Source organism: Pinus tabuliformis, chromosome 1_2 (assembly GCF_031772625.1).
Source record: "Pinus tabuliformis cultivar Carrire ecotype Pingquan chromosome 1_2, CPIR1, whole genome shotgun sequence".
Lineage (NCBI taxonomy): Eukaryota > Viridiplantae > Streptophyta > Pinopsida > Pinales > Pinaceae > Pinus > Pinus tabuliformis.
Genome location: NC_142298.1, coordinates 250,411,925 through 250,434,318, shown reverse-complemented (window position 1 = coordinate 250,434,318; position 22,394 = coordinate 250,411,925). Strand labels below are relative to the sequence as shown.

General features: G+C 41.9%; 1 protein-coding gene across 5 annotated transcripts in view; it reads right to left on the bottom strand.

The window, feature by feature from the left end:
• Positions 1 to 22,394, bottom strand: part of LOC149205313 (SET domain-containing protein) — a 339,426-nt gene that overhangs the window by 5,303 nt on the left and 311,729 nt on the right. The gene's annotated exons all lie outside the window — the stretch shown is intronic.

The window sequence follows — 22,394 nt, the reverse complement described above, 5'->3', positions numbered from 1 at the left end:
GAAATGGTCAAGGTGAAACAATTGATTCTCAATGAAGTTCGAGATCATGTAGTCTCACACATTGCAGTCAAGAATATGGCCAAAGAGATGTGGGATGCTCTCGCATCACTCTACCAAAATTCTTCCAGGAATCGGAAGATGTTCCTAAAGGAGAATTTGAGAACCACTAGGATGCAAAAGGGATAAGGAGTTACCCCCTACCTCACCAAGATTTAGGATGTCCGCACTGAGCTTGCCACAATTGGAGAGACACCTCAAGACATTGAGCCAGTGCATGTAGCTATCAACGGTTTCACCAAGGAATGGGCTACTTTCATCCAAGATATCACTGGACAAGATCAGCTACCAAGCTGGGATCTATTGTGGGCAGATTTCACGCAGGAGGAGATGAGACTTGCTCTAGTTAAGAGTAGTCTCAGTGGCAGCAGCAGAGGATCGAAGAGTGTGAAGGAGGAGGAGAATGTAGCCCTTGCATCGAAGGGAAAGGTAAAGAAAGGTTCCAGTCAGGGACAAGGCTCACAAGGAGGAGAAAAGAAGGAGGATTTGTTGAAGATCAAATGCTTCAGGTGTGGTGAGTTTGGTCACTATAGTACCCAGTGTCCTCAAAGGAAGAAGGACAAGAAGGAGAAACAGGAGCAGGCAGCAGCTTCGGCGAAGATCGATAATTTGTCCAACAGGTCGGAGGACAAATTTGCTTTGTATGCAGCTATACCTCTAGGAGAGAGGTGGGGAGATCTTGAGCTCTAGAGTTATAGAGTATTAGGCAAGGTCCAAGAAGGACTGCATTTAATAGATGTTTCTTCTTGGATCAATACCCTTGATACAGGGGCCCATAGTTTTCAATAGCAGATGGATTAGTGTCAGATGGCACAGTCAGTTCCTGAGGGATAGTTGCAATACTAGTTGTAGTCAGATGATGAGGGGCGCAAAGCAGTTGCAGCACAGGCATTCACAGTGGACACTGTAGAGACTATTAGCAGTCAAATTCTCAAGAGAGAGTTGCAATTCAAAGGACACATTTAATTCAGTTCTCAGTTGCAGATTAGTTGCAACGTAGAGTAGAGTTGGCAGTAGTACAGGGTCTACAGTGCAGTGTCAGTAACAGCACAGATGCATGGCGGTTTAGCTCAGAGTCGTAGATGAATTAAAGTTGGGCAGTGGCAAGATGCCACAGTTGTCAAACATCATTAGTGTGTATGGGAAGATGTTATGAGATCGTCTAGAACACCTTCCTTGCTAAGAGGGATTGTTCGTTTTGATGGTTGTGTAGCATCGGACAGGTGTTCTAGTCTTGACTTTCATCGAAGAGTCTTAGAAACACAAGAACTCCAAAACCTAGAAAATGTTTTGGGAGAAAACACCTATAGATGGATCAATTAAGTTAATTAGTCAATAATTAAATATTTCTTAAGTCAAACTTAGGAAAAGTGTTTAATTAACAAGAATTAATTGATAAAGGTAAGATTTCTCTAGAAACTCACATGGATCGACTTAGAGATGATCTTAGTCGTTGACAAGGATTTAATCATGGTAGTTAATGAGAGATTATAAGAGGAGGCCGATGGGGTTGGAGCAAGACACACTTGGTGAACGAATCCCTTGGGCAGATCGAGCTATTCAGCTCTCGTGTTTAGTGTAGGAAGAAGAGTTCGACCCAGAGAAGGGAAGCAGAGATAGAGGAGCAACAATAGAGTGATACGGTGGAGGTTTCCAATGTCGAAAGAGGCAGTAGAGAGAGGCTGAATTGTTCCATGCAAAGGTTGCCAGGGGCTTGTGTAGAGCCTCAAGAGGAAAGATCGATTCAACTGAGGAAGAATTCGATTCAATTGTTGGTGGATGGGAAAATTGCCAGTAGGCCAAGAGAATCATTTCTAGGGGCAAAGAAAGGCAGGACATCTGATTTAGAGGGAGTTTCGGGTAGTGCGTACAAGTGACTGCACAGGGCCTGCACAGGGGTGGACGCAGATCTTTCCAGGAGTCAGTTTATAAGCCCAAATTGTGGCTAGATTGTTTGTGGAGAGAAAAATTCCTTAGTTGATTTTACCAATATTTTTCTTAGAGAGGATTGTTAGTTTGGCATCCATTTTATTGTACTCAGATTTGTTGCTAAAGAAATAATAATAAAACCCTCATCTGCTGCATTGGTTTTCCTGCATTGGGTTTTTCCGGGAACATTGTCCAAAAATAACTATGTCAAATTTGATTGTGTGCTCTATATTTCTCAGTTTCCATCATTTTATTTTCTGCAGTGTTTTATTTGTGAAGAATTGCAGTGTGATTTATTCGTTGTTTGTTGTAGCAAATAATTTGCATAATTTATTAGTTAGAAGAATAAATTTTCAATTGCTGCAAATTAAGGAAAATTTCACAAGGTATCAGAGTGAGTTTGACCAATTAGAGGCTCAAAGACGGAGAGGGAGAAATTTTGCAATTCAAATGTTGGATAAGGGTTCGATTTTCTGGTTGCAAGTGGCAGGAAGAGTTTGATTTGTCTAATAGCAATTCCAACAGGTAATAGTGATGCCAGGAAGCATTTCCAGTGAGCTAATCAGTATTTTCATAGAGTAGATTTGGGCGCAGTTGTTTTTGCAGCGATTTTGCAATTGCGAAATCATTGTTGAGCAGAAGAGAAATAACACACTGAGAGATTTTTCTCAGAGTGCTTCCAGATTTAGTTTTCTGAAGGAAGGTCTTGATTTCTAGTTACAAAAGGCAGTGCGAGTTTCTCAGACTAGCTAGTTCGAGTTGCTAAGATTGCAGTTCATGTGCCAATTTCTGAAAAATGACATCTGGAAGGCTGAGTTAGTAGTCTCAGACAGTGGTTGAAGGAAGAGCGAGGTAGTAGTAGCAGTTTTGCGCATTCTAGGAAGGAGTGCGACTGGTAGAACAAGTAGCCAAGCAGGAGAGGAGGAGATCCTTTTATTTCCCAGTTGTGAGTTTTGTTGAAAATGGCCTCAGCGAGACTTCGAGATCAGGATAAGCTAGATGGAGTCTCAAATTATTGTATCTAGAAAGCCAAAATGTCTTTCCTTCTAGATGAGCATGGTCTGAAGATGTATGCAGAGAGATTTGTATACGTACCTACAAACCCCTAGCAGCTAGAGAACTACAATTATGAAATGGCCAAGGTGAAGCGGTTGATTCTCGATGGAATTTGAGATCATGTAATTTCGCACATTATGGTCAAGAATATGGCCAAATAGATATGGGATGCTCTTGCATCACTCTACCAAAATTATTCCAAGGATTAGAAGATGTTCCTGAAGGAGATGTTGAAAACCACTAGGATGCAGAAGGGAGAAGGAGTTACCCCTTACCTTACCAAGATTCAGGATGTTTGGAATAAGTTTCAAGACTTGGAGATACAACTAAAGACGTTGAGCTGGTGCGTGTAGCTATCAACAGTTTCACCGAGGAATGGGGTACTTTCATCCAAGGTATCATTGGGACAAGATCAGCTACTAGGTTGGGATGACTGTGGGCAAATTTCACGCAGGAGGAGATGCGACTTCCTCTAGTCAAAAGTAGTCTCAATGGCAACAACAGAGGATTCAAGAGTGTGAAGGAGAAGGAGAATGTATCCTTTGCAACGAAGGGAAAGGCAAAGAAAGGTCCCAATTAGGGACAAGGCTCACAGGGAGGAGAAAAGAACAAGAAGGGATCTGTCAAAGATCAAATGCGTTAGGTGTGGTGAGTTTGGTCACTACAATAACCAGTGTACTCAAAGGAAGAAGGAAAAGAAGGAGAAGCAGGAGCAGGTAGAAGCTTCGGCGGAGATCGATAATTTGTCCAACAGGTTGTAGGACGAATTCGCTTTGTAAGCAGCTATACCTCTAGGAGAGAGGTGGGGAGATCTTGAGCTCTACAGTTACAGAGTTTTAGGCGGGGTCCTAGAAGGGCTGCATCTAATAGATGTTTCTTCTTGGATCAAAACCCTTGCTACAAGGGCCCACAGTTTTCAGTAGCAAATGGATCAGTGTCAAATGGTGCAGTCAGTTCCCGAGGGATAGTTGCAGTTAGATGTTGAGGGGCATGTTGCGCCCATTTTGTCACAAGTCGAAGGAAGTAGTGTACAAATTTTTTATAGATCAAAATCATCATCCAGCTACATATTGTATCATCGTAAACCCAAAATTCTGCAAGTTGTAATGTAAATGACTAGTATGACCATTTAATTTTGAACAACCTAAGTAAGCCTCTGATTTTGGCGACGAATTTCATCCTAGAAGTTTTTTAACCTCACCACATTATCTGTGTTTCTAAACACGGATAATCGACAAAATTTTTCCTAAAGCTTAAACCCCAAATCTAGGGTGGAATTTATTGGCAGAGCTTAGGTGAGTCCTAGTGTTGTATCGAGTCTTTGTAAAAGTGGTTTGGGAATAATTTAAGCTATTTGGCTAAATTATTTTATTACAGATCACTTGGTCTATACTAGATCATATTGTGTCACAGAATTGGGTAATTATTTTGAGGGTCTATAGCGAATGGGTTTTCCCCCTTTGAGGGTTGAAATTGTAATATTTGATGTAAAAAATATTTTAGTGCATGGTACCTCAAAGTTAGACACCATGACTAAAATATTTGACGGTGGAAAAAGTAATTAATCCCTTTTTGTGTCAATTAATTAATTTTTCTGACAAAATTAAAATTAAATCCCAAGTCAAAAAATTAATTAATTTAGAGTCAAAAATAATTTTAAAGAAATTTAAATTTCTTTGAGTGAAAAAATTCGTGGGTCAAAAAGAAGTTAATTTTTGGAGGTCCCCCACAAAAGCAAAAATTGATATTTTAAGAAAAAATAGGCCCTTGGATATTGGTGGTAAGCCAAAGTCAAAATTTTGAAGAAATTAATCCTAAGTATTTATTTTTGGATTTATAAATGTTAAGTTATGGTATGTTCTATGCTTATAACAGTTTACTTCTTTTTCTTATTATATTCCACCGATTAGCAATCACATGTACATAAACTAAAGTGCAGATAGAACATTAAACGATCGACAGAAAACAAGCCAAGACAAGAGACACAAGATTTGGCGGCTAGCCAGGGACAAACCCCACAATGTGTGGGGAAACCCTTTGATCAAATCTTCTTTTATCTTCAATAATTCAGCAGAGAGAAATAGTACAATAAATCTGATTCATATCAGCAGTAGCAAACCCTAGATCAGTAGCATCAGCATTAAAGGCTTCATTATCAAACTAGGGCAGACCATATCTCACAAACTGTTCGTCGGATTGACTTCATTCCACCACCAAAAGTTGTGCCTTTCAGAGGAGGTTCAGATGAACCTACAGCGCAGTTCAAATGAGGAGATCTTCTAGGCCAAGCAAGTCAATCTTTACTTTTGCAGTTGCAGCTTCAGTTTCAGCAGTTTCCGGCTTCAAACTAGGGCAGTCGATATCTTGCAAACCATTCGTCGGATTGACTTCATTCCACCACCAAAAGTTGCGGCTTTCAAAGGAGGTTCAGATGAACCTACAGCGCAGTTCCAAAGAGGAGATCTTCTAGGCCACACAAGTCAATCTTTACTTCTGCAGTTGCAGCTTCAAATTCAATAGCTTCCGGCTTCACATGTGTGAGAGAGAGAGACCCATTTCAGCGCAGTAGAGAAGAGACTCATATCTGCGCAGTAGAGAGAGAGAGATGTGATGAGATGAGTGAGTCCAAATGAGGAAAAGTCCTCTTATATTTATACACAACGTTGGTGGGTGAATAGATGCGACTGTTGGGCTTCTGAGCCTACATGAGTTGTAGGTCGGCTTGATAATAATTCCATAATCAAAATAAATTCATATCTCCATGAATACTTATCGGAATTGGATGATCTTTATATCAATCCTACACCTCTCGACGAGAGGAATCTAATAAAAATATTATTAGCCATGAATAAGATGACCCACATGAAGTTTTGCCCTGGTTGCCAATTTTAACAATAAACAATGGTTTTAAAGAGAAATTTGAAAATTCCTCAAAAATAAATATTTTCGACGGTGGAGATTTAAAGATGATCAAGTATTTATCGACGGTCGAGATTATTTTGATAGGGATCAGGTCAACTAGCCGTTACTTTCCACTTGAAAGATTTTTCTATAAATAGAAGCCATTTTGCCTCTCAACACATGATGAAAATTCTAGCTCTGGTCTATGTAATTTTGTAATGTTGGTATTGATCCGTTGATCTGTTGGGAACATTTGAGATCATAATAAAAAGACTTTGGCGTTCATTTCATGGTGTTCTTTGCCCATTGATTTGTGGTGCGTGTTGGTTATGTGCTTTTCCATATTGTGCTAAATTTTTATATAGGCTTGTCATTTCATTTGTTGGTGATAAGAACATTTTATGGTAGATTTTGGGTCTATCTTAGGTAATGTGATTCACCATATGTCTAACAAGTTTGCTTGAAGAAATATATAGAGATTTGCAAGTACACTAGCCCTTGGGCTCCAAGTTCACAGAGTTTGGAGAAGAGCTGACCTTGTTTGGGCTCTGGGAATTTTTATGTGATTTTCTTACTTCGCTAAAGGTTGTGGTTAATACTATAACTTTCGAAAACACATTGATCCAGTGTCATTATTTAAAAAAATATTTTTCAAAAAAAAAATCATTTTACAAGCATTGTATATTTGTAGATAAGTGTAAATATTTTGTAAAATATTTTTTTCTAACCCTTGTTTTGCAGCAATTGAGGTTTATTTGAAATTTTGTATATATTGGGGTTTTGGGGAAATTTTTATTTTCATTTGTGCAGGTGACTTCTCAAGCAAATTCTGAAAATTTGCAAGGGTTTCAAGGGTTTCTACCCTTGGAAAATTTTCGTTGGGGTTCTTAGAGGTGGATCTAGGCCTAGGAAGGCAAGATCCACCCTCTATCTCTCCTCCAAGCTCAATGCTCAAGCCTAAGGAGAAGTCGTCAGCCCTCAAGGAAGATTTTGTGGCGATTTGTGGTGAATTTTGAATATCTGAAGCAAAATTGAATTTTTTGCAAGGGTCCGAATTTTTTTTTTAGGGCTTCTAGGCCTAGAGTCAAGCCTCCAGCCCTAGCCGCAGCCTTCTTTTCCCTTGTCGTCCCCTTGAAGGCTCTCTTAGAGGCCTCAGTTTCCCTTTTAGGGAGTCGTTTGGCCCTCTAAAGGCCTCTACCTCCTAGTGGCAACCCTTAGGGCTTGGCCATAGCCCCTAAGGGGCTTCCTCCCTTAGTAGCTGGCCTAGAAAGGCTTGTGGCTGCCTTTATTAGGGATCTTAGCCCTGGCCGCAGGCCTTCTCAGCCTCCTCCCTCCTCCGTTGTTCTCTTTTCTCCCTTGGCCAGCCTTCCTTAGCATTGTCACAGGCCTTAAGATCTTTTTTACCCTTGTCGTGGGCCTAGTTAGGCCTCTAACCCTAGCCGTTGTCCTTTTCAAACCTAGCGTTGGCCTCTTGTCCCCTCTCCTAGCCCTTACCTACCTTCTTTGCCTATTTTAGTCATTGCATTGGGTTATTGCAGCATATTCACTTGGTTTTTTGGAGCTAATACTTGGTGTTTACAGTGGATTTCAAGCTAATACTTGTGGTTGCAGGTAGCTTCTCCATTGGGGAAATTTTGGGTAAGGTCGCCAAGCCCAAAGGGCCTATTGATTTGATTTCTAAACCCTCATCTCCTCACTGTTTCACATTGCAGCCTCTGATCATTACATTTACAGTGGTGAAATTCTCATAAAAGTGACATAAAATCATTGATAAAACACTTAACATATTTGCTAAGTCACTTATAAAAATTGGGCATTCATTGATTGGCATAATTTATAATTTGTATTGTCTGTCATACTGTTTTGGGAAAGCATACTAAAGTCTGATCATACTTGACAGTGGCATCATAAGAATCCTCAAACTCATCAAGGCATTTGTCCCTTGGTTTTCCTTGCATATGGTTTGCATCTTGTGTTTGACAGAGTGGTTTCATTGGGCTGCCCTCTAGGCCATCATTGGCTGCCATCATTTACATTTTTGCATAGCAATTTCTTCTTGCATTTATTGGCATTTCACTTGTTGCATCTTAAGTGCTCTTATCTAATCATTTGCAAGTATGGGATAAATTTGGCATCTTCTGCTTACTGTTGTCATAAGAAGCATAATTTATATAAGGCTCATAAAAATTGTTTCATGCTCTAATGATAAGCAATGCTCCATTGTGAAAAGGATTGTTAGCATTGTCAGTTAGGTTGCTAAGGAGATTGATAATTAGCCAAGTTGTTTTGTTGTTTCATAAGAAGAATAATAACACATTGTTGTCTCTTGTGAGTTTCATAAGCTTCAAAAGTTTCACTTAATAGGCTCACTCACACAAGCACTTGTCTAATCAAGAATTGAATCTCATCTTAAATGGTTAAATATTGCTCAAGGATTTTCGAAGCCTAACTGTTTAACATTAAAATGGCATTGTGGTAATCTATTAGTCTGTCTCTTGGACATTTGTCATTGGCATCTTACATTGTCTCTAAAGGGAACCTTGGTTAGTTGTTTCAAATCATTTCTTGCTAATAAGTGATCTAAATTATATCATTGTCATTTTTCCATGGTTAATATCTATTTGTGACTGATAATTTCATCTTGGGCATATTGGTAATCTATTGTTAAAGAGCATCTATTTTGTTGTCATTTGGTACTTTGAGCAATTGCTCCTTGGTTAGTTTGAATACATTGGATATATCTTGCGGGCACTAAGTGAAATTGAGCACTTTTATCTTGTGTTTAAGATTGATGTCCATTCATTGTTAAGTACCTCGTTGTCATAAGATAAATCGTAAGCAAGTACTTAGGACCATAACCAATCTTAAAGCAAGATTGCTCAAATCAATTTGCATTTGCATCTTAGGTCTAGATCTGCATTAATTAAATTTACCTTCAAGCCTAAGCTTGGTTGACAAAAATATACGGCCACCCTTCATCTTGTAGCTTGGGAAGGATAGACCCTCTCTAGTTGTTAAAATGGTGACCTTGTAGCCGTCAAAGCCATAGTCTCTGTAGCACTGGAGGCATTGGGCACATTAGATTTCAAGGAGAGGTATCGTTAACCAAGCCTTTGCTTGCTTCACCTTGACTTCTCTCTACCACCTACTTTTGAGACTAGCCTCAAAACAACTAGGGATTACGGGATTTACTTAGCTAGGCATTTAATTAAAATAAACCAAAATCTTGCATTTCACCCAGATCACAAGATTTGCATTTCATATAGGATAGCAAAGCATCTAAGTATTGATTGTTCATCTGGTCACTTGGTATTTAATTGATCTAAACCAAGTAGTTGACTCCATAAGGCACTGGTCTCATAAATAATTCAATCTAATCCTTTAACTTGCTAAAATCAACCAAGTGACTAGGCCATTCAATCGTGTCTCCCAAACTTGTTGGTTGCCAACGGGTCTTTCATTTTCATATTCCATAGGGATTACCCCCCATAGCTTGTTGTTGGGAGATAGCTAAAACGGAGAGATCGGGGATCAAGGTGACAGCCCTCGACCTAAGTTGTTGTTGCACAGTGCATGTACAATCTGAGCAACAATAGGGCGTAGAGCAGTATAAATGCAGGAATTCTCAATGGACAGTGCAAAGACCAGTAGCAATCAGATTCTAAAGAGAGTTGCATTTCAAAGGACACAGTTAATTCAGTTCTCAGTTGCAGCAGCAACAGCAACATGAGTTCAGTTGCACTGCAGAGCAGAGTTGGCAACATTACAAGGTCTACAATGCAGTGTCAACCGCAGCACAAATGCAAGGTGGTTCAACTCAGAGTTGTGCAGTGGCAGGATGCCACAATGGTCAAACATCAGTAGCGTGTATTGGAAGATGTTATGAGATTGTCTAGAACACCTTCCTCAATAAGAGGGAGTGTTAGTTTTGATGGTTGGGTAGCATCGGATGGGTGTTCTAGTCTCGACTTTCTCAGAGAGCGGCTTAGAAACACAAGAACTCCAAAACCTAGAAAAAGTTTCAAGAGAAAACACCTAGAGATGGCTCAATTAAGTTAATTAGTCAATAATTAAATATTTCCCAAGTCTAACTTACGAAAAGTGATTAATTAACAAGAATTAATTGAGAAAGGTATTTCTCTAGAAACTTGCACAGATTGACTTAGATATGATCTTAGTAATTGATGAGGATTTAATCATGGTCGTTGGTGAGCCAACGGGAGATTATAAGAGGAGGTCGATGGGGTTGGAGCAAGACACACTTGGTTAGCAAGTCCCTTGGGTAGATCGAGCTATCTAGTTGTCTTGTTCAGTGCAGGAAGAAGAGTTCGAGCCAGAGAAGGGAAGCATAGATAGAGTAGCAGCAGAGTGATCTAGTGGAGGTTTCCAGTGCGGGAAGAGGCAATAGAGAGAGGTTGAATTGTTCATGGGCTTGCACAGAGAATCAAGAGGGTAGATCGATTCAATTGAGGAAGAAGTTGATTTAGTTGTTGATGGCCTAGAAAATTATGAATAGGCCAAGTGAACCACTTCCAGGGGCAAAGACAGGCAGGATGTTTGATTCAAAGGGAGTTCCAAGCAGTGCGTACAAGTCACTGTGCAGGCCCTGTGCAGGGGTGGACGTAGATCTTTCTAGGAGTTAGATTTTGAGTCTAGAGTGTGGTTGGATTGCTTATGGAGAGAGAAAAATTCTCTCAATTGATTTTGCCAGTATTTTTCTCAGAGAGGATTGCCAGTTTGGCATTCATTTTATTGTACTCAGATTTGCTACTGAAGTAGTAATAATAAAAACCTCATTTACTGCATCGGTTTTCCCACATTGGGTTTTTTCCGGGGACAATTCTCCAAAATTAACTGTCAAATTTTATTGTGTGCGCTCTATATCTCTCAGTTTCCAGGATTTTATTTTCCATAGCATTTTATTTGTGAAGAATTGCAGTGTGATTTATTCGTTATTTGTCATAGCAAATACACTGCATAATTCATCAGTTAGAACAATAAATTTCCAGTTGCTGCAATTTAAGGAAAATTTCACAGTTCATAAACTAAAGGTTGTGACCAAACGTATTTGTTTGCAACTAGCTTGATTTCTATTGAAAACCCCTTGTCAAAATCCATATCCATGCAAATTTTAGCATATGTGGTGATAGTTCTCCTTTGTGTTTTTAAACTACAGAATTGAAATTTTCCCAGCATACTTCCAATAGCCTTTGGGTACTCCAAACCCCAAAATTTCAATGAGAAATTGGGAATCCTTACCCATACCAACACAAAGGAAAGTGTATCCAAAAATAAGGGTCGAAAGTTGGGATCCGAGGCTTCATCCAAAGCCTAGCTTTGCCCCAAAACCAAGGTCTAGACCAGATCTCCCTATCTTTAGCAAGATCAATTCAACAATCAAGAATTATTTCATGTAAGAATAGATGAAGGTTTTGTCCTTGATTTTGGTTTGCAGGTTGTGGAAATCCATGCATGCAAGTTTCTAAGTTTTCGTTGAAGGCCACTAAATTTGCAAATTAGCCCACTGCTTCTAAAGTACTGCAAGTTAGCCCATTAGTTCTAAAGTAACTTTTCTAGCCTATGGCATCAAACACCACCAAATAGACAAGTTTAGAACCTCTCTTATCTTTCATAGAGGTGGAGGGGAGAGAGCCAATGGTGACATTTGTTGCAACCATTCAATGATCCATGAGTGCAGTCTTGAAAGTATTTTTCTCTCCTGTGATAGAGGAAAGAATGGATAGGTTGAATTCAAAATGAATCAAGACTCTCAAGGCCAACAAGGTTGCATATGAGACATTCTTCATAGAGGGGAACTAGGTCCTCGTCTAGATATGTCCAACAATAGAAAGGAGGATCAAAACAAAGTCTTCTCTACCATCGAAGATTTAGGCATTAAGGAACCAGAGCTTAGCTTAGTCCAAGATGATAAGATTGTTAGTTTTTTGAGTTAATCTAAAAATGTTTACACCATGTTTGGGGTGCTTCACGAGCTTTGGGGTACATGGTGTATGTTCAACCCCTAGATCATCTGAGATGAATTCGCTTATGGGAGATGGTCTATGATGGATTTGCACAGTGGAGACAACTTGTCAATAAATGCTTGACCTCAATTAGGCATTGGCCTAGTACTCTTCCTTTAGGCATTGGAGTTCTCTTGAAAAAATGGTGGACACCCTCCATTATGGCCACATGGAGAGTTCACTTGCTTAGAGAATGCCCTACTTGAGAGGAGGAGCATTCTACATCCTAGAGGAGGACATCAAACCTAGATCGCACATGGTTACTTGGATTCATATTCAAAGGCTTAAAGTTGGCTTAAGGTTGCCTGGGCTATGACAATGGTCTTGCATTGGGCAACTAACCTAGTTGACTACACTACTTAGGAGAATCTATGGTGACCATGGAGGCTTGTGATGGAGGGATGTGGATTTACCTTGTGTTGTACATCATCTTGGAGCTATTATTGTGTATGACATCACCTTAGAACATAATATGCATACTTTGGAGCAGAGCACTAATGTTGGCCTACAAGTGCTCATTATAGGTCACTTGTAAGGGCATACATCCATATTGTATTGTTGGCCTCCCTTACCTCTCATATAAATAGAGGAAGAACAGACTCTCCCTCATAATCATCATTGTAGCTATTCTATTTGTACTTAGCATCTTGGAGGAAGTCACCCGGGTTTCCTCATGAAACCTTGGTGGAGTTACGAAGTCTAGAGGAGACATCTTTCTTTGGAATTTACTCTTTTGACTAAGATTTTCTCTTTTGAAGGAAGCATTGGTAATTATCGCTCTTCTTGCTTTCTCTTAGCTCTTCAGTTGTACATGATCTCTCTCTCCTAGAGTCGCTAAGGTTGAAATTAAGGCTTTGTGATTAAACCTTAGGGAATCTTTGATGGAGAAGAAGAAAAGAGGACATCTTTCCTTGGAGGATGTGTTGGAATGATTCTTGCATATTTGAGCTCCTTGATTGTGCTAAGGTTCTCACATTTTCCCTAGCTAGGATTTTGCAGAGCTAGTGGACTTGTATTAGCCTTCAAGAAGGCTATGGCATGTACATGTACTTCATCTTGAGCATTCAAATGAAGTTTTTAGTTATCCAAAACTCACGTATTTCCCAGATTTGAATTTCAGTCATGTTACCGACCAAAAGTGGGTACCCCTAGGAGAACCGTTTCTCCTATTCATCTTCTTCCAGTTGATAACCAATAACTCCTCACAACCACCTTGTAGCCGATGTGATGTGCCACTTTATCTCTGCTCCCTACATCGATTATATGTCTCCTCGCCCATTTGTCAAGAGCATATGTTAGAAGGTGGGCAATCTTGACCCAAAAGGTATGTTTTTAATTATCCAATCGAGTGCTTATGCTTGTTTTTCATTTGGCCATTTTGGCATGGATTATTGGGTGACTTGGAAGAAGAATGAAATTTGACTGTGGTTGTGTTCCCTCGCCTTAAATGGGAGGTTAATCATCAATCCTAGTCCCGTGGGATATCCCCTACTCGCTTATATCTTTAGGAAGGGCACTACTTGGGAAACCCTGATTTTGGTAGCATGGTCCTGTTTTCCAATTACACATTTGTTTCACTCCCCTCCGCACATTACAAGCCATATTTCCCCATTTTCCTTCTTTGGGTCCACAAGGCACTGGCATACCCCCTCACCTTGTCAACATATCTGGGTCGGCTTGGAAATGTTGGCCCAAAGGTTGATGCAGTTAAAAGAAGGTTAAAAGCATATCATGGCCACAAGCAAGAAACAAAAGAAAAAGATAATAAAATGCAAAAGATGGCCAGGACATTAAATAAAGCACGTGGGTAAAAGCTAAACATGAGCTATACCCCTTATCATTACTGTCATCACCCTGGTTCCTAGGGCCCATGAGTTCCCCTCACATCATTAGAGGAACCCATGCATGTCCCAACTCCTGGTGGGTGATGAACCGCCCCACCTTAAGGGGGTAATAACTACTTTACAGCATTCATAGCATGCTCTAATTTCCTAGAGCTTCAAGCAGTAATACAAAGAAAAAACAAGAAAAAGCAAAGGGAAAATAAAGAGGGGTGGAAAACAAAGGTTGGGGTTGTTGATTTGGGGTAGCATCAGATGGGCTCCAGCCATAAAAATTGGTCGAGAGGCTAAAGCACATGAGATCTCCAAGACCCAGAAATGGTTTGGACAGAGTCTACCCGGTTTAGGAGATATTAAAATAATTCGTATTTTTAATGGAGTTCCTAAGTCTAAACTTAGGAAAAATAAAATATTAATGGGCATTAATATAAAACTGGGTTGGAAGGTTCAAAATGACATGGATCGAGCCAAATCTAATCTTAGTCGTTGATTAGAGATGTAATCTCAGCCGTTGAAGGACCAATGAGAAAAGTATAAGAGGAGGCTTGAGGGTCTGTTGGAGAATACACCACAGTGATCAGTCATTCATTTTGCTAGAGCGGGGTTGCTAAGCAAAGTTGAATTAGTGATCAGTAGCAAGGGGCAATGAGTACGAGGCATAGAGGCAGGGACAATACTGGGAAACAAGCACAGAGGAGGAGAGAGCGAGAGCAGCAATCAGTCCAGGCTACGCAAAGCCCAGCCGAGGCAGCACAGAGCCCAGAGAGACTGCGTCATCCACGCAGAGGGCAGAGGGAGTGACTTAGAGGCTCCCAGAGGTTGCGCAGTGCCTCAGAAGGCTGACGCAGAGGGTCGTGCGACTGACACAGGTCAGCAAGAGGCTGACGCAGTGGCCAGAAGGGCCAGCACTGAGCTTCAGTTGTGTTAGAGAGGGTTTCGTGGGACAGGTTTTCTGAATACCTATTTCCTGATATAGAGGTATTACTGCCGTATATTTCTCTTTGTCGAGTGAGCCGATTTAGGCACCCAATTGTACTCAGATAAACTGCTTAATAATATAACCCTCTGAATAGTTGCACTAGTTTGTCTGCATTGGGTTTTTCCGGGGACATTGGTCCAAAATTGTTGGGTGTGGAGCATGATTATTTAGAGTTCTTTGTTTCAGCCCGATGTATAGCCCAGGAAGTTTGTACACCCCTCCACGCGGGGTGGTGCGGGGGGGACTTGTTTCCCCCGCGGGGGTTCGGGGGGGTGATCCCCCCCGGCTGGGGGGTCCGGGGGCCAGCGGTTCCCCGACAAGGGTTTCGGGGGTAGCGCCCCCGAAGATAAAATCATATGTAAATTTGCCTTGTAAAAGTATAGTAATTTCTAGTCAATCTGGGCCGTTCATTAGGCGGATGATTTGACGGTAGAACTTACGTTTAGTTTAGGGTTTTTTGCCCTAGAAGGCAACCCCTATCTTTGTATGAGGGCATTGTATTGAGGCTATGGAATATATGTGTATTCTTTGAGCGAGAAACTAAGAGGCGAGACTATGAGAGAAAACAGACGATATTACAGCGGATCTGTTGTAGATTGTGTCTCTTCATTTTGCTGGATAATAAAAAGGAAGGACTAGCTGTTCGAAGTGGACGTAGCCCAAACTGGGTGAACCACGTATATCTGTGTCTCTCTGGTTTTATGCATTTTCTGTGTTTATATTTCTGCTATATTCTATGTGTTCCATTGCTCTGTAATATATAATTTCTAACAAAAATAATGGTGTCGCTTGTGTGCTTGTTTTCCTTCGGTTGATGATCTATAGATGTTGATACTGTATTTGTGTTTATTTTCAGTATTTACATGGTAAATAACTTGTTAAGTAATTAAACAAGTAGGTGAAATAAACCAAATAGTACAAGAAGAATTTCTAACAGTTAGAAATTCCAACATGGTATCAGAGCGTGGTGGTAGATCATAGGAAAACTAAAGGCATCAGCTGAGCAGAGCATTTGCAACAGAGTCAGCTAGAGTGACAGAGTTGATCCTTGCAGAAGGCGACTGAGGAAAGAATGACGCAGAGGGATTGTGTCATCATTCTGGGCTAGAGAAAGGTAGCCCAGAGGCTAAGGGAGGCAAAATCAGGCTCACACAGAGTACAGGAGGGCTGATGCAGTTGGCTGGTGGAGCTAATTTGCCAGTGCAGGGATTGCACAGAGCCAAGTGGCTCAATCCTTCAGTTGTTGGGGTATAGGAGGCTGTGGGTAATTTGCGGAGCGAAGCTGGTGGGGTACTGTGGTCAGAACAGTACCTAACAGGGCAAGACCAAGGTGGAGGGAGTTGTTGCCGAGGCGGATTTCTAGCCAAGAAATCTGGATCAGTGGTGCAATTGCACAGACAATCGGAGTGGGGAAACTTGACGTTGGCAGAGGGATTTCCAGAAGGGAAACTGAGACTTAGAGGGAGTCGAACCGAGAACATCCAGACGGGAAGTTGAGAGACTCAGCGGGAGTTGAACAGAGGACTTCCAAGAGGGAAGTAGAGAGACTCGGAGGAGTCGAAAGAAAAGCAGTGAGATGGTCGTGAATGGGCTGAGAGATCAGGATAGGCTAGATGAAGCGTCCAACTTTGTGGTCTGCAAGGCCAGGATCTTGTCCATTCTAGACACACATCGCCTCATGGGCTTTGTCACGAGAGTGATAGCTATCCTAGTTGACCTGGTAGCTAATGAAAAGTACGAGGAGGCAATGGCTAAGGCTAAGTGCATCATCCTTGATGGGGTCAAGGATCATGTCGGCAAAGGAGATGTGGGATGCCATGAAGACATTGTACCAGCATACTTTCGTGCAGAGGAAGATGCTCCAGGAGAATCAGTTAAGGGCATACCAGATGCAAATGGGAGAGCAGATAGATGTCTTCCTCGATCACTTGAAGGAGATCCATGACCAGCTAACTTCCATAAGGGCCACGCCAGATGAGGAATTGATGGTGAGGACCACACTGAACGCAGTTTCTGAGGATTGGGAGGTATTTGTCCATAGCATGCTGGACAGGACGTGTCTTCCAGATTGGGAAGAATTGTGGGAGGCTCTTAGTCAAGAAGAGATCAAATAGTTGACCAAGGCGAGGAGTAGTGGAAAAGGGGTCAAGATCAAGAAGGAGGAAGAAGAAGTTGCGGCTCTACCATCTGCGGGAAAGCAGGAGAAGAGTAAGAAGAAGGACCTCTCCAAGGTCAAGTGCTTCCATTGTGGAGAACTAGGTCATTTTGCGAACCAGTGTCCTAGGAAGAAGAGTAAGGGAGAGGCTTCGGACTTGAAGGCAGTGCCTGCAAAGGCAAAGAAAGAAATCGAGGAGGAGGTCGATTATGCCATGAGTGATCATGTGCCAGTTGAGAAGAAGTGGGGAGACATCGAGCTGTAGTCAGGAGGACTACAGGCGATGAGGGGTGGGATCGTTGACGTACTCAACCTCTTGGATTATCCCTTACTACGGGAGCCCCGAAGAGGAGTAGCAAGACTGGCGGATATAGGTAGAGATGGATGCAGATGAAGCGACAGAGAGTGCTCCAGTGCAGGAATCCCTGGATAGCGCAAGGCTAGCAGGCTGCAATAGTGCGAGAGGTACGGGAGTGTTGCACCAGTGTAGGATGGCATAGAGAGGTGTTGTTAAATTATGGTATGTTCTATGCTTATAACAGTTTACTTGATTTCCTTATTATATTCCACAGATTAGCAATCACATGTACATAAAGTAAAGTGCAGAGAGAACATTAAACGATCGGCAGGAAACAAGCCAAGACAATAGACACAAGATGTGGCGGCTAGCCAGGGACAAACCCCACAATGTGTGGGGAAACCCTTTGATCAAATCTTCTTTTATCTTCAATAATTCAGCAGAGAGAAATAGTAGAATAAATCTGATTCATATCAGCAGTAGCAAACCCTAGATCAACAGCATCAACATTAGTGGCTTCATCATCAAACTAGGGTAGACCATATCTCACAAACCGACCGTCGGATCGGCTTGATTCCACCACCAAAAGTCGCGGCTTTCAGAGAAGGTTCAAATGAACCTACAGCACAATTCAGATGAGATCTTCTAATCCACGAAGGTCAATCTTTACTTCTGCAGTTGCAGCTTCAGTTTCGGCAGCTTCCGGCTTCAAACTAGGGCAGTCGATATTTTACAAACCGTCCGTCAGATTGACTTGATTCCACCACCAAAAGTTGCGCTTTCAGAGGAGATTCAGATGAACCTACAGCGCAGTTCAGATGAGGAGATCTTCTAGTCCACGCAGGTCAATCTTTACTTCTGCAGTCGCAGCTTCAGTATCGGCAGCGTCCGACTTCACATGTGTGAGGGAGAGACCCTTTTCTGCGCAGTAGAGAAGAGACTCTTTTATGTGCAGTAGAGAGAAAGAGATGTGATGAGATGAGTGAGTCCAAATGAGGAAAACACCTCCTGTATTTATAGACAATGTTGGCGTTTGAATAGATGCGACTGTTGGGCTTCTGAGCTTACATGAGTTGTAGGTCGGCTTGATAATAATTCCATAATCAAAATAAATTCATATCTCCATGAATACTTATCGGAATCGGATGATCTTTATATCAATTCTACACCTCTCGACAAGAGGAATCTAATAAAAGTATTATCAGCCATGAGTAAGATGACCCACATGAAGTTTGGCCCTAATTGCCAATTTTAACACTCCCTCTCAACTAGGGAGAACTTCATTTGCAATCTATCTATTAGTCATTACTATTCATCCATCAAATGCATTGCCCTATACAGCTTGACCCTTGCCCTGTTTTGCTCTATTCTGCATTGTCTTGTTTTGCCCTGTACTGATCTGTATTGATCTGCTCTATTCTGCTCTGCGCTTGCATTGTTCTGTTCTCTCTGCTTTTGTCCGAATTATGAAGAAGAAGAAATGAACGACGATGTGTCATACTGACTCAAAGTCAGTCTTAGAGTATGTACCACTGGTCCCAGAGCAGTCTCAACCAACCCGAAGTCAGCGTCATAGTGAGTACAACTCCACTGGTCCCAAACCAGTATCATCCTCCACTGATTCAAAGTCAGTCTCAGAGTGCGTACCACTGGTCCCAGACCAGTCTCAACCGACCCGAAGTCAGCTTCATAGTAAGTACCACTCCTACCACTGGTCCCAGACCAGTATCGCAGTCTCAGAGAGTGTACCACTAGTCCCAGACCAGTCTCAATTGACCCGAAGTCAGCGTCATAGTATGTACCACTCTCACTGGTCCCAGAACAGTGTTGCACGGACATGAAGTCAGTCTCAGAGTATGTACCACTGGTCCCAGACTAGTCTCAACCGACCCGAAGTCAGTGTCATAGTATGGTACAACTCCTACCACTGGCCCCAAACCAGTATCATTGAACCCAGATCAATGGAGGTCATCCTAGCGTAGGGAGTACGGTAGATACAACGATGCGTCCATCGATACTACTATGGTCCCTAACTTCATTTCCCTGCTCATTGAGCAGAGATGAGAGGTACTTCCCATGAGTCCCAGACTGCATGGGTAGGATGCCTCGACAGGAGAACTAATCAATCCTATCCTCACAGGAGAACACATCAATCCTGCTACAATCGCCATGGAGAACACATCAATCCAGGCCTCACAGGAGAACACATCAATCCTGCTACAATCGCCATGGAGAACACATCAATCCAGGCCTCACAGGAGAACTAATCGTCCTGCTACACAGGAGAGCGAATCATCCTGTTCCACAAGAGAGTGAATCATCTTGTCCCACTAGAGAGCAAATCATCTTGTTTCAGTGCACACCACCAGGGGAGGGTGAGTCACCCTGTGGTCGTATGTTGCTCTAGTAAGAACCGCAAGCCATCAGAGCTCCCAGAGCTCCATGTATGCAACATTCAGGATCCTTGTACAAGGGTTTCTTGACGACTCCAAGTTGTTTGGGAAAATCACAGATTAGATCTTTCCTCGGGGCTTTGACAAGGTGTATCGACCTGTACATCATCTTAATGTGATGGAGCCTCCTTGCTCATCGACTTACCATATCCCAGATGATGTCTATCTGCTGGAGCAATCGACGAATATGGGATTCCTCAATAATCGAATCCCACCTCTGGTTGTTACAGAGAATCACAGTGGTATCCAATGTAAATCCAAACAGCTCTCTGAAGAGCTTTCGCAACCAGACTGCCTCACAAGAGGCCATGCTAGCAGCAATACATATTCTGCTTTGGCGGTGCTCAAAGCCACCGACTTCTGCTTCCTACTCATCTAGGATACCGAAGCAGATCCCAAAGTGAAACAGCACCCGGAAGTGCTCTTACGGTCCACCACACTGCCTGCCCAATTAGCATCAGTATATCCAAGTAGTCTCACATCTTCGGCAGTGTATCATAACCCATTAGTAATTGTGCCACGAAGATATCTCAGAAGATTCTTGGCATCAATCTAGTGAGGCTCAACCAAATATAAGCTCACAATGCTAACTGCAAAACATATGTTCGGATGAATGTTCACCAAGAACATCAATGCGAATGAGTTTATGAAACTCAGAGGCATTTCCCAAATTTGGTCCGACATCACTACCATATAACTTCTAAAAGTTAAGATCCTTGAGGTAGTCACAGGCTTGCAGTACCGAATCTTTCCAATATCTTTACCACATATTTTCCTCGAGATAGGAAAATTTCCCTTGGCTTCTGCTACACTTCAAGTCCTTGGTCCTTCATTTCAAATTCAGAAGCCAACTCCCTCTTACATTCGTGAATGAGAGGATATGCACCTGTTAGAAAGAGGTCATCCACATAAAACACTAGTATGAGAGGCTTGTCATCTTCAACCTTAAAGTAAAGGTTAGGATCGACTTCACTCCTAGTGAATCTCAGCTTCATCAAGTAGCTATCGATCCTCTCATACCATGCTTGGGGTGCTTGCTTCAGCCCATAGAGACCCTTCTTCAACCTGCATACATGAGATTTTCGATCATAAATCTCAAATCCTTCGGGTTGCTCCACGTAGACCTCTTCTTTGATCGAACCGTGCAAGAACGCGGTCTTGACATCCATCTGATGTAGGTTCCATCTTTGTGAAGCCACAAGGGCTATGATCGAGTGGATGGTTGTATATCTGGCAACAGGTGCAAATATCACATCATAGTCTATACCTTCCTTCTAGGAGAAACCACAAGCAACAAAACGAGCCTATACTTTTCCGTACTTCCATCTGCTGCATGCTTTATCTTGTAAAGCCATTTGGAAGTAACAATTGTCTTGTCCTGGGGTCTGGGAACTACTTCCCAGACATCATTCTTCATGATAGACTCATATTCTTCAGTCATAACATCCTTCCATACTTGATGCTTGACGACATTTGAGAATGATGAAGGCTCATTTTGTATGATCATGCTCATGATGGGCAGGCATACCTGATACCTATTAGGTTTCTTACTTTCACGAAAGGTTCCTCGGGGTGCAGCATGTCCTTCAGCATCATCAAGTAGCCCCCTAAGCCATGAAGGGTTCTTCCTAGAAGAGGAAGGCTCATGTGGAGGAGGATCAATTGGATCCATGGGTTCTTCTACATCAGGCATTGATTCATCATCCTTTTCTTTCGGTTCCCTAGTGTCAGCTTCTTGAGAGCTCCTCAAAGTCAGAAGATTGTTCACCTTGCTGAGAGCCATATCTTCGTCAAAGGTGACATCATGACTAATTACGACTTCCCTTTGACTGGCTACATAGATTCTATAGCCTTTAGTATTTTCACCATAGCCCACGAAAATTCCCTTCTTTCCAGATGCACCCAATTTATTCCTTTTCTCTTTCGGCACATGAAAATATACAGGGCTTCCAAAAATTCTAAAATGAGAAACATCAAGTTCTTACCGATGAACATTTCTTCAGGAGTCTTGGAACCCAATGCTTGATGAGGGCATCGATTTTGTACATATACGGTGGTGTTTGTAGTTTCAGCCCATAGAAACTTCGGAAGTCTTTGATCATGTAGCATGGCCCGGACAGCTTCCACAATCGTACGGTTCTTCCTTCCCGCCACACCATTCTGCTCAGGAGTATGTGGTGTAGTAGTCTCCCTCTTAACGCCAACCTCAGATATGCTTGAGTGGACCAACTATAATATATCGGAGGTCTTGCTTTGACTTGAAGGGAATGGTCCCCTTTTGAGCTTTCTTCGGCACATCCCAGACATACACCTTCTTTCTCTACTTGGAATTCGGGCATCCCTGTTACCATCTGTCTTACATCGGGTAGAGCTTTGTAATGAAGGGGGGCAAACCTCCGATGCCAAAGTTCGGACTGAAGAGATGTGTCATAAGACATGACACCTAGCAGACTTCCATTGACTTGATATAATGAATCAACACTAAACCCAAGAGTAAAGGCATCTTTAACATTATTTTTCCATATACGTACATTGCCATCGCTGAAGGTTACCTTGTAGCCTTTGTTTTCCATTGCCAAGATGGACACCAGGTTCTTTTTGAGGTCAGGTGCATTTAATACATGTTGGAATTTCCAGCCTTCTTGAATGGTTGTCCTCTTCCTTGATTTCTAGCATTCCTTTTACCTTTTCTATTGAATTTG